This window comes from Ochotona princeps, chromosome X (assembly GCF_030435755.1).
Source record: "Ochotona princeps isolate mOchPri1 chromosome X, mOchPri1.hap1, whole genome shotgun sequence".
Taxonomy (NCBI): Eukaryota; Metazoa; Chordata; class Mammalia; order Lagomorpha; family Ochotonidae; genus Ochotona; species Ochotona princeps.
The window spans coordinates 22,690,358-22,707,163 of record NC_080865.1 but is presented as its reverse complement, the minus strand read 5'-3'; the positions used below and the strand labels follow the sequence as shown (position 1 = coordinate 22,707,163).

At 38.4% G+C, this 16,806-nt stretch overlaps 1 pseudogene; it reads left to right on the top strand.

Moving 5' to 3' along the window:
* The first annotated feature begins 7,939 nt into the window (after positions 1 to 7,939).
* On the top strand, positions 7,940 to 9,431 carry LOC101517655 (eukaryotic initiation factor 4A-II-like; annotated as a pseudogene).
* The last annotated feature ends 7,375 nt before the right edge of the window (positions 9,432 to 16,806 follow it).

Here is a 16,806-nt window from a genome sequence, read left to right as displayed (position 1 = left end):
TCACCAGATAGGGTTTTTGCAAAACTCAGGGTTGTGGCCTTTGCTTGTATCACTTGAGTAATTCTGAATATTTTGCCTTTGTGCACAAGTTCTTAATATTTTTCCATCCTTTCGGGCCCGGCGGCGTGGCCTAGCGGCTAAAGTCCTCACCTTCAACGCCCCGGGATCCCATATGGGCGCCGGTTCTAATCCCAGCAGTTCCACTTCCCATACAGCTCCCTGCCTGTGGCCTGGCAGTCGAGGACGGCCCAAAGCTTTGGGACCCTGCATCCGTGTGGGAGACCCGGAAGAAGTTCCTGGTCCCGGCTTCGGATTGGCGTGCACCGCCCCTGTTGGCAACGCCCACGTCGCCGCATACCCCGAGCCGAGCGGAGGGGCTAGGGTTACAGACAGACAACACATAAGACAACACAAGACAACATGCAGTGGGTCACTCTTGTACACAGAATGCCCACTTTATTTGGGGTCCACCTGCATCTTATAGTCTGCTTAGCCCCTCCCAGTATTATCCCAATGTTCAAGCAACACCTAAGCCCCCCTGGGGCATCTTAACAAAAGGGAGGTAAGGAAGAGGGAACTTGCAGTCAAGCCAGGGGCTAAATGCATTAGGCCAAGATTTCCCACTGCATTACCTCTTAGAAACAAGCTAAGCTGTGGAGTTAACCCTTGGGAGACCGGGGCCCACATGTCACCCTTTTTTTCTTTTTTAATGGACGCCTGTCTTAGGTTGTCCAGCAGTCAGTTGACGCCTTACCCGTCATGGGGAGCACCACCGGGGGCATGTGGGATCCCTGTCTTAGGTTGGTCATTAGCTCTGCCAGATCTTACCCGTCTCTGGCTGCCCATCACAACATGCTCAACCAAACTTGAGTGCTAGGGTTTCCCACAGCTAAAGCCATCACGGTTTGTCAAATGATGACCTGCTCCCGGGCTTGTTGCCTGAATAGGCGGCAGAGAAGAGGAAACAATACTGCAATCATGGCCAAGATCATCAGTCCCAAGGCTACGACTCCGTTCCATTCCTTTAACATCCATGCTGCCAGTCTAATGCCATTAGAACAACTTTCCCTGACATGAGGGGTACCCAGGTCTTAACAATGTACAAATATAGTTGAAAACACTAACATTTAACAGTCTCATAGTGCTAAGATGTTACATGTATACAAGACAATTTTACCAGGAACCAGAGACCCTAAATGCCTATCATCCCATCTGGCTGTTACATTTCCAAACAGAAAAATGGACCCCAAAAGTTTTTAGGGAAAAGGGGCGGCGTCATCCGTTCTTAACTACTTCCCGCTGAAAGGGGGCGCCTTGGGGAAACAGCAGCAATAGGGGGGTCCATGTAGTAGTTCCTGATAGAAGGCAGAAGTCATCAGGTGTTTGTTGTACATCATGGCACTTGAAAGGCTTCTCTGTTGAAGTCCTGAGTAGTAAGTCCATTTGAATACATTCGAAACTATTCAGCTGAACAGGCTTTGTAGGTCCTGAGAAAACAGAAACAGACATGCCTCTCCAAAAGCTTAATTGTGTATCCATACATTATTCTCAAAAGGAGTTAGCTTAGCAATTCACATTTATGAATATTTTCATCTATAAGCCAATTAAGATAAAGACTACATAGCTTTCCACATAAACATGTACATCAGATAACACATATTATAAAACAAAACCCGCTTTTGTAACAGCTACTTGAGAATTCTTTTAAGTGTGTTAAAGTTACCAATTGTTTAGAATTACATTTTGCTCTTAATAATCTAAATAAACCATACCTATAGTTTACTATTAAACTTTAGCAGCCCCGTTGCAGCTCACTTGGGGAGTGAATCATCGGACGGAAGATCTTCCTCTCTGTCTCTCCTCCTCTCTGTATATCTGACTGCAATAAAATAAATAAATCTTTAAAAAAATATTTTTCCATCCTTTCAAATGTATTTTAATCAAACAAGAAACTTTACTTACACAAGCCTCCTCTTGAAGCTTGAGGTATGGCTAACTCCAAATGTTTGAACTACATTCCCATGATGTGTTTCCTGAAGTCTTCTATCTCTTGTTCTAAAATAAATTATCTTTGAGCCATAGGCTGCAACCAACCCAACCAGACTTGTAGCAGATTTCAGCAACTCTACCTTCAAAATGTATTTCAGAGCCAATGCTTTCTCATCACCACATCAGTACCACCTGAGTCTCAGCTGCCATCTTGTCTGACCCCAACTACAACAGTTGCTTTCCTGGCTCTTCCCTTCCATTCCTTCTCTGCCTATAGCAAGAAGCTGCTGCTTCAGGAGTGATAATACACTGATCAAGGCCTCTGATACTTTTCCATTGCATTTAGAGAAGTATAGCCTTATATGCTCTAGTCTTTCAAACCTTACAGGATCTAGACCTGGGTAACTCTCCAATGCTTCCACTCACTCCCTTTGCTCTAGCTACGTGACCTCCTAGTATTCCCTAAACCCCCGTCACCTCCATCAGACAAATCCATCAGGACCTTGTTCACATCTGTATCTTCACACAGACCCTCCCTGAACTCCTTGGCTGAAATAGCATCTTTGTATTCTCTATCCTTGATGTCTACTTTCTTTTTCTTCTAGGCCTTTTTCACTATATATGTATGTATACTGCATGTATTTCTTTACACATTTTTGTTTTAGCGTTTTCCATGAGAATATGCTTTCTATGAGAGTAGAGACCAAGGCATTCAGTGTGGTGTCCCTTTTGCCACAAGCATTGCCTGGAACATGGAAGGTGATGAATAATGTGGACTGGTTATTCTCTCAGCCTGTGTTTGACTGCCTTCCTGGAATTTCTTTTCATTTTCCTGTTGACTGAACCAAATATTCATTTAATTAATCAGTGGAACAATGACCCAGCAACCCACTCCTTCTCTTTCTGCACATCTGACTTTTGAGCTTTGGGAGCTTCCTTTAAGGTTCTGTCACATAGAAAAGGGCAAACTTTTTAACAGCCTTATATGAGAAAATCTATGCATTTATCTTAATATCTTTTCTCAGATTTTTCTCTGCCTTGAATTATCTCTATAACTATATCTTCTTTCCATCTTTAAAATGATGCAAACCTTTGTTCTATAAACTATTTTTTGCACAGTTGGGATGGATTTATGCCATCTGAACAATTTTCTTTGTCACTCAATAAGATTGTGTGAGAAGAGGTGAATGTATATGTTAGGACTGCTACCTTGAACCACAAGCATCCTGCTTATCAGTTCATCAAGCATGAAACTTTGAAACTGTTTCTCTCTCTCTCTCTCTTTCTCTCTCTCTCTTTCTCTCTCTCTCTCTCTCTCTGTGTGTGTGTGTGTGTGTGTGTGTGTGTTTAGAAATTGGACAATAAGAAGGAGTATTCTAGGGACTTAACTATAAGAGATCTGCAGCTCACAAAGTTCAAGATGGTGAAATTTAGTTTGGAAGTTGATAAAAGAAAATTGTCCAATATCTCTTCTCTGATTTTCTTCTAACTGAAATTCTGATGGAGGGAACCAAAAGGTATTGCTAGGGAAACAGAACCTAATGACTGATTTAATAACATTCAGCGGCATTTAAAGTAAACACTCCATATATAAGAAATGACACAAACAAGAAATGAGTGCTAAGATCCAGCAAAAATGAAAAGTAATGTACAAATATAGTGTGCATTTCACTTTATGCAGATCTGTGTGACAGGGAAGTAAATTATTTATTGACATTTGTTCAGTTCTGTAAATGAACTTTAATCTGAATAAATACAACCACTTCAAACTGAAGCTGTGATTTAAAATGGTTTTACCATTTTGGGATGTGTTAAATGTCCGTTTGACATTCTTAATTATGGCTATGTATTGATTTACTGGGTATCCTTTTAAAGTTCTTTGATTAAAGGTCAGTACAACATAGTCTTTCACATATCAAGGCCATTAGTTCCTATTAAAAGGATAAATTGTAACATGTATTGCTTCCCCATGTGCAAATCTCAGCTGTATTTTACTGAAGCAAACACACTTGACTTTTCATTAGCACTCAGTCCATTACTTGAATGCAAAACTGATGTCCAAACACAAAATGCAAGCTCAGGCAAAATTTCTAATGTAGCCCTGGAAGCAAGAAGCAGAAAGAAAACTGCCTCAGAAAATCATGAATAATAGTGATTCCTCTAAAATATTCTAACATGGCTCTATAAGAAAGACATAAATTTTGGATTAAGTCCTAGCTATGCAGGAGTGGTTCTCAGACCTGCAGCATTGGAGCTTGCCAGGCAAGTAGAATCTGAGGCTTCAGGCTGATATTTATGGGCTCAGAATGAATCTGCATTTTGAGCAAGCTCCCCAGACAACTGATGCCACAGTAAAGCTTGAGAATCATTTTGTAAATCACAGATTTGGCATCACTTCGGTAAATCTGGGAGGTTCAAAAAAATTACTGAATTTTTGGTTTAATCAACACAAAGATGTTTCTCTCTCTCTCTCATTTGTTTTTAATTTGATTAGTATACGTTTTGAAAAGCTCCAGGTAATTAAAATAAGCAGGTAAGTTTGGAGATCGGTGCTCTTAAAAATACAACCCAATACCATCTCCACTGTGTAAAAATAATAATAACAATATGAACAAGTGGTTATATTAGGGGATAATGACGTCATCAGACAGCACAGCCGAAAGTGAACATAAAATAAATCAATGGGAATGTTTTGTTCAAGGACTACATTTATATTGATAATTTTATCAAATTAACAGAAAAAAACCCTGAGTAGACCAAAATGATCATGGAGAAGTGTAAAAGTAAGTTAGCACCTGGGAAGTATCAAAATACAGCAAGAATTCAATAAGCAAACTGGTGTAGTTACTAAGGGGTCAAAATCAAATTCCTCTTTGGGAAACTGAAACTCAGGAAATTAGAAGTGGTGGTCCTCTTGTGCTTTCCTTACCTATTGAGGACACTGACATATGCACAGTTCACCAAAAAAATCATAGGGGTTGGCCCAAAGCCTTGGGCCCCTGCACCAGCATGGGAGACTTGGAACAGGCCTCTGGCTCCTGCCTTTGGATCGGCTCAGCTCTGGCCATTGTGGCCACTTGGCGAGTTAGTCAAAGGATGGAAGATCTTCCTCTCTGTCTCTCCTCGTCTCTGTACATCTGACTTTTCAGCAAAAGTAATTAAATCTTAAAAACAAGAAAGAAAGAAAATCATTACGGGCACCAGCCAAGTATTATCACTACCTTTATCTAAAATGTTATCATCTCTTGGTTATTTTGTACCATTGAACTCTTGACTGGTATCATTACCTCTCCTTAAGCCTCTACTCCATTAATCTCCTACCTGCTGCAAAAATTATCTATTTTTTATTTTTAAGATTTATTTATTTATTTGAAAGTCAGAGCTATACAAAGAGAGGAAGAGGCAAAGGTGGGGGGCAGAGAAAGATCTTCCATGTGCTGTTATAGTTCATTTCCCAGATAGCCACAAGGACCAGGGCTGAGCCAGGACAGAGCAGAAGCCAGGAGCGTCATCCAGGCCTCCCACATAGCTGGCAGGGGCCAAAATACTTAAAACATCTTCTGTTGCCTTCCCAGGACATTAACAAATAGCTGGATTGGAAGTAGAGCACTTGGGAATTAAATTGATGCCCATATGGCTTAATGGCATTGCAAGTGACAGCTTTACTTGTTACATCACAATGCAGGCCCTCAGAATGATCATTCTAAAGCACGATTCAATCATATAGTTCCATTGTTTATTGGATACTCCTACTCCCACTCTATTACACGGCATATTATATCCTTAGCATAATGGGTCTGAGGGAACTAAGATTTATTAAGTATTAAATATTTCCTTTATTTGCCAACTCAAATCTGTGTTATTACTCACAAGATGAAGACACTAAAAGTTATTTTTGGAGGAAGAATATTTCATGGCACAGATAAAGTAAAAACCCTGAGCTGCCTGTATTTCACCATCTTTTTAATATGATATATAAGATTTTTCATAAGCCAACAATCTTTTGGCTTCATTGCCCAAATTCTCCCAATATCACAAATTCACCTATGGATATTAAACATATCAGACAAGCACCATGCTTAGTGATATCCCTTTACAAAATTAATTTACAGAACCAGCTTTGTTGTGTAGTGGGTAAAGCTGTGTTTGCAAACACAATGTCCTATGTTGGAGTGTTGGTTCAAGTTCTGGCTACTCTACGTTTGATCCTACTCCCTCAATTACCTGGGAAAGTCACGTATAAGGGAGTCTAGGATAGAATTCCTGGCTTCAGGCTTCAGCATGGCCAAGACCTGGCTGTTTTTGTCATTTGGGGAATGAACCAGCATGGAAATGTTCTCTCTCTCTCACTCTCTCTCTCTCATCCCTTCTCTCTTCCCTCCCTCTCTCTCCATAACTCTTTCAAATAAATAAAACTTTCAAGTTTTTCTTTTACGCTTCTATTATTTTGAACATGGTATTTGCTTCTAAAATGTCCTCCTTTGTAAAAAAAAAAAATCTTTAAATTCTAATATAGTATTCCAAGTTCAAAATCAATGTTATTTCCTTCACAAAGCAATCCTCAAACCCTTCAAACACAGTATATCTGTCTCTTGTATATCCCTAACACTTTGCATGTCCCCTGTTAACTTTCAGCATAACTGGCTTGCAATTATTTTGTATGTTCACTATTATAGAATGAGATTCTAAAAGAGTCAAACCACATTTTATTTGTCTTTCTAACCAATGTCTTCGCCTTACAAATCTTTAAGTCACCTCACAATGTTATGCTGCATAACAAATAATGCTTCAAATCTCAGTTGCCTGCAACACCAAAGCTATTATATGCTTATTATATGGCTATGTAGTGGCTTTGTCTGATGATAGTTTCACTCTCTGACATAGGTTAATAAAAATTTTTCATCTTCAGCACAGCTTCTTTTTTTTTTAAAGATTTATTCATTTTATTACAGCCAGATATACACAGAGGAGGAGAGACAGAGAGGAAGATCTTCCGTCCGTTGATTCACTCCCCAAGTGAGCCGCAACGGGCCGATGCGCGCCGATCCGAAGCCAGGAACCAGGAACCTCTTCCGGGTCTCCCACGCGGGTGCAGGGTCCCAAGGCATTGGGCTGTCCTCGACTGCTTTCCCAGGCCACAGGCAGGGAGCTGGATGGGAAGTGGAGCTGCCAGGGTTAGAACCGGTGCCCATATCTTCCATCGGATGGAAGATCTTCCTCTCTGTATCTCCTCCTCTCTGTATATCCGGCTTTCCAATAATAATAAAATCTTTAAAAAAAAAAAAAGTTGTGCTTTGTAAATGTTGGTGTTGCAGTCCTTTAAAATGTTAAAGCATCAAAATAGTAATAAATCCTGCTACATGCGTAGCACAAAATTAAGAAAATTTGTTACATTCGTAAGTTCACCTCAAATTGCACAAGGCTAAGAGAATAGAAAATGCTTTGCTCCGTTGGTCCATGGCAACAGTGGGCAAGCCATCATGCTTTGTCGAAATTCATTTTTAATGATCTTACATATCAAAGAACACATTCCTTATATGCAGTTTCACCCATTGTAGGCAAAGAAACATATGTTTCAAACACATCTGCCATTCTTCCACTATTGAAAATGTAAATCCCTCATAAAATCACTAAACCCCTTCCACAGAGATTTAAACAGAATTCCAACCACTTCTGCTCATTCATGCAAGGAACACAAATACAGCACTAAGATACAGTCAGTCTTGAAGATTAGATTGCTCATAATATCAAATGTTTAAGTCTCTATCTATAGCATTCTTCTGGATTGTTAAAAAAAAAAAAAAGAGCAGTCCTGTTTCTATTTTCTAACATCCAATCAATCAAGTAGTCTTAGAAACTTAGTCTGAAGATTGAGTTCTGCTTAACACATGCTGCAAAAACAAAAAAGAACTTTTCACTTTTCAGTGAGGCCCTGAGGGGCTCTTCCAACATGTCTGGTGGCGCTGCAGACAATAACAGAGAACATGGCGGCCCAGAAGGAATGAATCCTGATGGTGTCATCGAGAGCAACTGGAATGAAATGTTGGTAACTTTGATGATATGAATTTAAAGGAGTCTCTTCTTCGGGGCATCTATGCTTACGGTTTTGAGAAGCCTTCAGCTATTCAGCTAAGAGCTATTATTCCTTGCATTAAAGGGTATGATGTGATTGCTCAAGCTCAGTCAAGTACTGGCATGACAGCCACATTTGCTATTTCCATCCTGTAACAGTTGAAGACTGAGTTCAAGGAGACCCAAGCATTAGTATTGGCCCCCACCAGAGAACTGGCTCAACAGATCCAAAAGGTAATTCTGGCACTTGGAGACTGTATGGGAGCAACTTGCCATGACCGCATTGGAGGAACAAGCATTAGACCTGAAATGCAAAAGTTGAAGGCTGAAGCACCACATATCATTGTTGGTACACCAGGCAGAGTATTTGATATGTTAAACAGAAGATACCTTTCTCCAAAATGGATCAAAATGTTCGTTTTGGATAAAGCAGATGAAATGCTGAGCTGGAGGCTTAAGGATTAAATTTATGAAATTTTCCAAAAACTAAATACTAGTATTCAGGTTGTGTTGCTGTCTGTCACAATGCCAACTGATGTTTTAGAAGTGAGCAAAAAATTCATGAGAGATCCAATTCGAATTCTGGTGAAAAAGGAGGAATTGACCCTTGAAGAAATCAAACAGTTCTACATCAATGTTGAACGAGAGGAATGGAAGTTGGATGCACTTTGTGACTTGTATGAACCATTGACCATTACGCAGGCTGTTACTTTTCTCAATACAAGGCACAAAGTGGACTGACTCACTGAGAAAATGCATGCCAGGGACTTCACAGTTTCTGCTCTGCATAGTGACATGGACCAGAAGGAAAGAGATGTCGTCATGAGAGAATTCCAATCAGGCTCAAGCTATGTTCTGATCACCACCGAATTGTTGGCTCGTGAGATTGATGTACAACAAGTATCTTTGGTAATAAACCTACCTACCAATCGTGAAAACTATATTCACAGAATTGGCAGAGGGGGTCGATTTGGGAGGAAATGGTATGGCTATAAACTTTGTTACTGAAGAAGACAAGAGGATTCTTTGTGACATTGAGACTTTCTACAATACTACAGTGGAGGAGTTGCCCATGAATGTGGCTGATCTTATTTAGTTCCTGAGATGAGATAGTTTGAATGCTGTGCTCACTGTTGCCGAATAGGCGATCACAACGTGGCATTGTGCTTCTTTCTTTAGGAATATTTGAATCTTGTCTCAATGCTCATAACGGATCAGAAATACAGGTTTTGATAGCAAAGCGACATCAGCCGTGAGCTCTTGTGAGAAGGAAGGTCACTGGCTTTTCCCTCTAGAGTTAGACTGTTGGGGTGGGTATAAAAGATGGGGTCTGTAAAATCTTTCTTCCTTAGACATTTATTTCCTAGTTCTATAGAAATGGTTGTATTAGATGTTCTGTATTGTTTAATAATATACTTGTGGATTAAGGTGCCTCGTTAGCGCAGTAGGTAGTGCGTCAGTCTCATAATATACTTGTGGACTAAAAGATTTAAGTGCTGTATAAAACCAGCCAATTATGTTAAACTAGTATACCTGCCTTTATTGTGTTTGTCATTAGCCTAAATAGAAAGGCCTTTAAAACTGATTTTTTTTTTTTATTACAAAGTCAGATATACTGAGAGGAGGAGAGATAGAGAGGAAATGGAGCTGCCGGGATTAGAACCAGCGGCCATATGGGATCAAGGCGAGGACCTTAGCCACTAGGCCACGCTGCCAAGCCCAAAACTGATTTTTTTTTAAGGAAAGCATTTGAATGCATTTTGTTTGGTATTGTATTTATTCAATAAAGTATTTAATTAGTGCTAAGTGTGAACTGGACCCTGTTGCTAGCCCTAGTGAGCAATCATCTTAGGTAGGGTTAAAATCACCAGTAAATTTGCCATATTGCACATGTCTTAATGCAGTTTGAATGTTAAATAAATTGTATATTCACAAAAAAAAAAAAAAGGAAATTTTCCTGCTATTTTTTCCTGTATAGTTTTCTATAATTTATCAATACCATAAACATACTCATCCCAGAGTATTTGCATGTCTTAAGATATGGTAATGTCAATGTATTTAATTATCATCAAGCCTGCCTTTTTTCATGTTCTTGAGTACACTATGAACATGGTATGATGCTTCTGATAGAGCCCAATATTGCAATGTAGTAGGTTAAGTTGTCTTGACACTGGCATTCCATATATGAATGTGGATTCGAGTTCCAGATGCTTTACTTCTGCACCAGCATCCTGGTAACATCTCTGTGAAGGCAGTAGAGTGAGATTTGAGTACTCGGGCCCCTGCCACTCAAGTGGGAGGCCTAGATGGAATTCAGGCTCCAGGATTAGCCTGGTCCAGTCCTGACCTTTGTAGCCATTTGAAACAGTAGATGGAAGATTTTGTTATCTCCTTCCCACTCCCTCTCATCGTCAAAGATGATAGTTTTACCAACTATGCCACAATGTGTGCCCCAAATATAATATTTCTTTTTTGTCTTTTGTCAGTTGTTCTAATTTTGGCAGAAAATGAAACATTGAGGTCTATAACTGTAATTGTTCAGGTGACTGTTTTTCCTTCAGTGCTTGCTCATTTTTTGCCTCATATTTTGAAGGTTCTGTTGTTAGGTGCATATATGTCTATAATTACTCTATCTTCTCTCTTTATCTATAATGTTTTTCTCTGTCTCTTGTAACAATTTTTCCTGAAAAGATATTTTGTGTAATATTAATACAGTTACATCAGCTCTCTTTTCATTATTGCTTATATGGAATATCTATTTAACATTCTTTCTCCAAAGCAATTTGAATCTCTGAATATGAAGTCAGTCTTTGTAACCAGCATGTAGCTGAATCATATATTTTTCTCTATTCTCTCAATGTCTTTAAATGGAGAGGTAATCAATTTATAAGAAGAATAATTCCTAGAAAGAACTTAATTCTGCAATTCTTTTTGCTGTCTATATGTATAAGAAATTTTTCTGTTTTTCAATTTCTCATTACTGACTTGTATTTAATAGTGTTTTTGAATAAACATTTTTTATTCTTTTTTCATTGTATAAATTAGTTATATAGTTTAATGTATTTATCACAAATATTTGATTCCTCTGGGAATTACAATTAATGTCTTAATTGACAAAAATCTAGTTTTCATTAATAGCAATTTAAATTCAAGAGATTGAAATTTATATAAACATGTTTTATCGTCTGGGGACATGGGTAACAGAGTAACCTAAGCTGTTTCTCAGAAGAAGGCAAACTCAGAAAAAAAAAAATAGGGAAAATTCAAAACTGGCCAGGAAGATTGGAGAAACATAACTCTAAATCAGAGGCTTATATAAGTGACTTAAAAATTCAATGAGGATGATTTGAAGGAAAAACAGGATATTTCAGTAGCATAGGTGGGTAGATTTACAAAGGTTTTAAAAAACACATCTGTGACTTCAGTCATTGAGAATAGACAATCCATATGATTTAAGTTAATTGTAGTCATTTCAAATTCGTTTTAAGAAGCAATGGTATATTGAATGTAAGTTATTAAATATTTAATGGTTGAGTTGTTCTATTTTGGGACATAACTGAGAAAATCATTGTGAATACGAAAATAGCTGGGTAACAGTACACTATGCGTAAGGACATACATTATACTTCAATGTTGAGGGAATTTCTATACTACTTTATCACATAGTTACTCCAAAGCCCTGGTAAACCATTACATTCAGAGGGTTAATTAGACCACTAAATTAAAAACTTTACATCAAGGGGCTGGCACTATAGCATAGAGGGTTAATTTGCTGTTTGCAACACTAGCATCCCATACCAGAGCATCAGTCCAAGTCCCATTTACTCCACCTCTGATTCACCTTCATGCTATACAGGAAAGTCACAGAAGATGGCCTAAGTGCTTGGGGCCCTCTTACCCACGTGGGAGATCCAGAGATCCAGATGAAGTTCTTGTCTCCTGGCTTTAATGTGGCCCAAATCTGGATGACAGCCATTTTGGATAGTATATCAACAACAAATGATTCTCTCTCTCTTCCTCTCTCTCTCTCCACTTTTTTCACTTTGCCTCTCAAAAAATATTTACATCAAGAATTTTCTAACAAAAATTCAGAGGCAGTATTTCAAACAAGGACATGAGAATAGAGGAGTACAAAAAACAATATTCCAAATAATATTTAATTATCCCCAGGTTTCATATCCAACATCAGTGTACTTGCCACCAAAAACTACAGGAATAAAAGGAAGAAAGGAAAGAAGGAAGGATGGAGGAAAACAAAGCCATCATCTCCAAAGCTAATTCTAAGAGATAATTTCCATAAAGTTTTTGAATAACTAAATATTTTGCTTCCTCTGTCAACAATGCAGAGATTTTACTGTGTGAGTTTTGTGTTATTGCTTCATTGTTTGGTATCCTGCATGGGCGTATGTGTGGTTAAAACCTAAAGAACCTGAGACAAGCCTGTCAGAATTGTATTTATCACCTTAATGAAGTTAGAGTGGCACACCCCAGATGGGATGGGGAGCCAGTGAAAGCCTCTTACAGAGCTTTGGGTTCCTGCCAAAAGATTCTGTGGAAGGGATCAGTTCCAGGCTGGTCAGTGTGTCTGAGGTGGGACCAGAAGAAGCAGGGAGTAGTCAGAGATGTAGTACTGTCCTGAGTCAAGGACAGGTTACCAATTGAGTACTCCCAATAATAAGTGAGAACGGTGAAGTGGACCTAGAAACACAATTAGCAAGAAAGGAAGAAACACTGAACTTGAGGCAAGGGGTGGGGAGGATGGCTATTATGGCAATTAAAACAACTACATGCTTTTGGGAGAACTAGTGATTTCGGCTAACTTTGTAATTAATGTTATGTGCCTGTCCTCCCAGTATGATTAATGACACAGCTTCTTTTTCTTTTTTTCTCTGTTTTAGTCCAAAATAGAATTTGGGCTGAATTTAATTTGTCAATTATAGACAGAATTTTTACTATTTCAGTGCACAAGGTGACTTTTTAAAGTACATGGAAACAGAAGTTAAAACATAAGTTTATTTTGGTGCAAAAATTTTAACATCCACACATACATATTTAAACTCCTCTGGCTAACTACTCAATATCACACATAGTTAATAGCTTATTTAGCTTTAAATATCACTAAATCTTTAAAGGTATTCTTTAATGAAACAAAACAACAGAGTAATTTCTATTCTTGATTACAATTACATTCTCTAGGATTTCCTTTTCTGTCTTGATCATTGATTCTCAGGGAACATGAAACAGTGGAGTTGATAAAGCTTTGTTCTCAGCAGTTATGCCATGTATTTTTTAATCCTTCACACTTAGCAAAGAGCTAGTTGCATGCAAAACATTTTCGCAAACAGTTTGGCCTGGGGTATAGGCAAACTCCTTGAGGGTAAGGATTTTCTTTCATTCACATTTGTACCCCCTCACAGCTTAGCACAAGGCCTTGTCTATATGAGTTCCAATAAATAGTTGTTGGATTGAATTTTATTAAAAAAAAACCTTTGAGAGTACTATATAAAAGATTGAGTATATTGTAAGACAAGAAAAAGAGAAATGTTGATCTTAACTGTATCTGGAAGTGTGTATTTCATTTTAATGCCTTCCCAACGGCTAGGGGATAATCAATCTCCAGTGATGAAACTATGTTCTTTATTTTAAAGGGAAAGTGAGTTTCCACAGAGATTTAGTGAAATAATGTCCTATCTTTTATTGAATGTCTTGAAACTATGTCTTAGTAATATTTTACCTTTCCATCAGTCTACTTGAAATAATTGAATATGGAAGTGTTTACCGAACTGTAGACTAGCATTCATCATTACTTAACATACAGAAAAATACAATGATAATCGCTACATTCAACCTTTAAATTAATATTTACCGTAAAAACAAGGTTACCTGTTACAGGGCATGGAAAACTTTAAATTCTATTGATAATAACTTTTGCTATTTTCCCTCTTTAAAAAGCTTTGTCCATGAACTGCAGAATATTAGATGTTTTAATTTTTTTAAAAATCTATTTTTTTCAAATCTACTTATTTAAAGAGTTAACAAAAACCTTTGTTTTGAATCAAACCTGTATCCATCATTTGAACAGTATATTTATGATATCTATATATATATAGATAGATAGATAGATATGGCCCTCAAAGCATATTATGAACACTGCATAGCTTTAAAAAACATTTTGCAGCAAAATAAATTAAGCATTTAATTTCATTGTTCATGAACTTTTTGAAGTACCCTTATATCTATATTTACACTTATAGGATATTAGATAGCTTATCAGTGATATATTCAGCAAGATGGATGTACGAAGAACCAAGAGTGTAAAAAAAACTCCAGCAATATCTTTGGTTTTAGGAATAGTGGACATATTTTTGTGGAGGGCGTATGTCAGGTGGGTAATAAGTAGAAGGATATTCTTTTTAGTGGGTTGGAAGGATTTTCTAAGGAAGAGGATATTATGAATAATGAATAGGGATGAGAAAACCCTCTTGGAGTTTCAGGTCAACCAGTTTGGTATGGAGTGGGCCTTAAAATTAATTTGGGTAAGTTGTGGTGAAAGACAATTTTAATTTGGATTACCTTCAAAGTTAATCATGAGACAAAGACTTGGGTGCAGGTGGTTTATTTGAGAATTATCAGGAAGGTTTCATTGAAAGAGTGAAGCAGTGAAAGGAAAAAGCAGGAAAGGGATTCAAGGATGAGCAAATCACTTCATGGCCAACAATGGAGCCATACCTCTAGGGGATCTGCTGGCAAACCATGTGGAACATAGTGCAAAATTAGTCCACCAGAGGACAGCAAAATTGAAGTATTTGTCTGCCAAGTATCATTTCCTATTGATTGAGGAATAAATGTTTCTACACCACCACATCTGAAGATTGCAGATGCAAGTAGCTAGGCAAACCCCCCGATTGCCGGAGAAATTCTTAGAGAATCACCAGAGTTTGAGATAAAATCTGACAACAGGTTGAAAACTGTCTTCACCCAGGTTCAAACTCTTAAGTGTTAGTCTGTGAATATTTTTGCAGATGATGGAGCTCTTGAAGCTAGCTGAAAGGCAAAAGGTGTGTTATGAAAATGGATGTATTGGATAGATACTTAGAATATCATCTTTTAACATATGTTTGAGAATATTGAAGGGCAGACACCGAAGAACAGGACAGCCAGATGTGGAACAATTTTCGAATTATATGTGGAACAGATACAGTGAGTCACAGTGAAAATGGAGAGCAGTAATATTCTGGAAATGATTTCAGGAAGACATGTCAAATGATACTCGGTCATATCATGGGGAAGGAAGGAGGCTGAGAAATAATAGGTGTTAGAAACTTTCTGTTGGAAGTAGGTAACTTAATTTTGTAAGCTAAGCCATTTGGAGATTTATGGAGAGCCAGATAATATGTAGCTTGGGGAACATGTGCAGAGAAATGATGAAGCTACATTTTTACCCCGTTAATCTAAAAGTATAGAGACTTTGAAGCTTTCTAGGATGGAGTTCGTTTTAAGTCTTGGCTCTCAATTTTATTTTTTCATTCTTTGTTTAGAGATTTAGTTATTTTTATTGGAAAGGCAGATTCACAGAGAGAAGGAGATACATAAATAAATATCTTGGGTCTACTGGTTCACTCCCCAAGTAGCTGCAACTCCCAGAGCCTAGCTGATCCAAAGCCAGGAGCCAGGAGCTTCTTTCAGGTCTCCCACACAGGTGCAGGGTCCCAAGGATTTGTGCCATCCTCTATTAATTTCCCAGGCCAGAATCAGGGAGCTGGATGGGAAGCGGAGCAGCTGGGACCTGAGCCCCTGGGATCCCAGTGCATACAAGGCAAGAACTTAGCCACTGAACCATCACACCAGGCCCCAGTTTTTTTCATTGTTTATGGCTTTCAGTTTTGGATGCCAGTTAGAATCTCTCAAGCAGTCTGATAAAAATCATTACGTCCAAGCCAATCAGACTCTTCAGAGGTAACATTCAGGATTTAGTGGTTTTAAAAATTCCTCAAATGATTCTCAATGGCAGCCATGATTTAGAACCATTTGCCACTTCAATACGTAAGAAATTCCATTTTAATATTCAACATCAAGGGCCCAGCATGATGGTTCAGTGGCTAAATTCTTGCCTTCTATGTACTGGAATCCCACATGGGGTTCTTGTCCTGGCTCCTCCACTTCCCATCCAGCTCCCTGCTTGTGGCCTGGGAAAGCAATGGAGGACGGCCCAAAGCCTTGGGACCATGCACCTGCGTGGGAGACCTGGATGAAGCTCCTAACTCCTGCTTTGGATCAGCTCAGCTCTGTCCTTTGTGGTCACTTGGGGAGTGAATCATCGGAGAGAAGATCTTTCTCACTGTCTTTCTTTTTCTCTGTAAATCTGCCTTTCAAAAAAAAGTGAATAAATCTTTGAAAAAATTCAACATCAAGTCTTGGTAACTATCTTTTTTTTATCCTAAAAACAATTACTTTTCTTATTCAAACCCTGCAATAACTACTTTGTAGCCTTCATAACTTTCCCAGTACCCAAACCCTCTATTTGTATCCGTTTTCTCCTGCCTTGACCTATATGTGAACTTTTAGTCCTAAGGTCAAAGCCTTGTTGGCAGATATCTCTGATACTAATAATGTGCCGGTCTGAATGTCTTCATCCCAGTTTTATGGTCAATCCCTATACCAAAAGCATAGTCTCTGATGACTCATGGTGCAACTGAATTCCTCCAAATTTCACAGTTAAACAAAGATGTGCTTCCCTTGATGAAG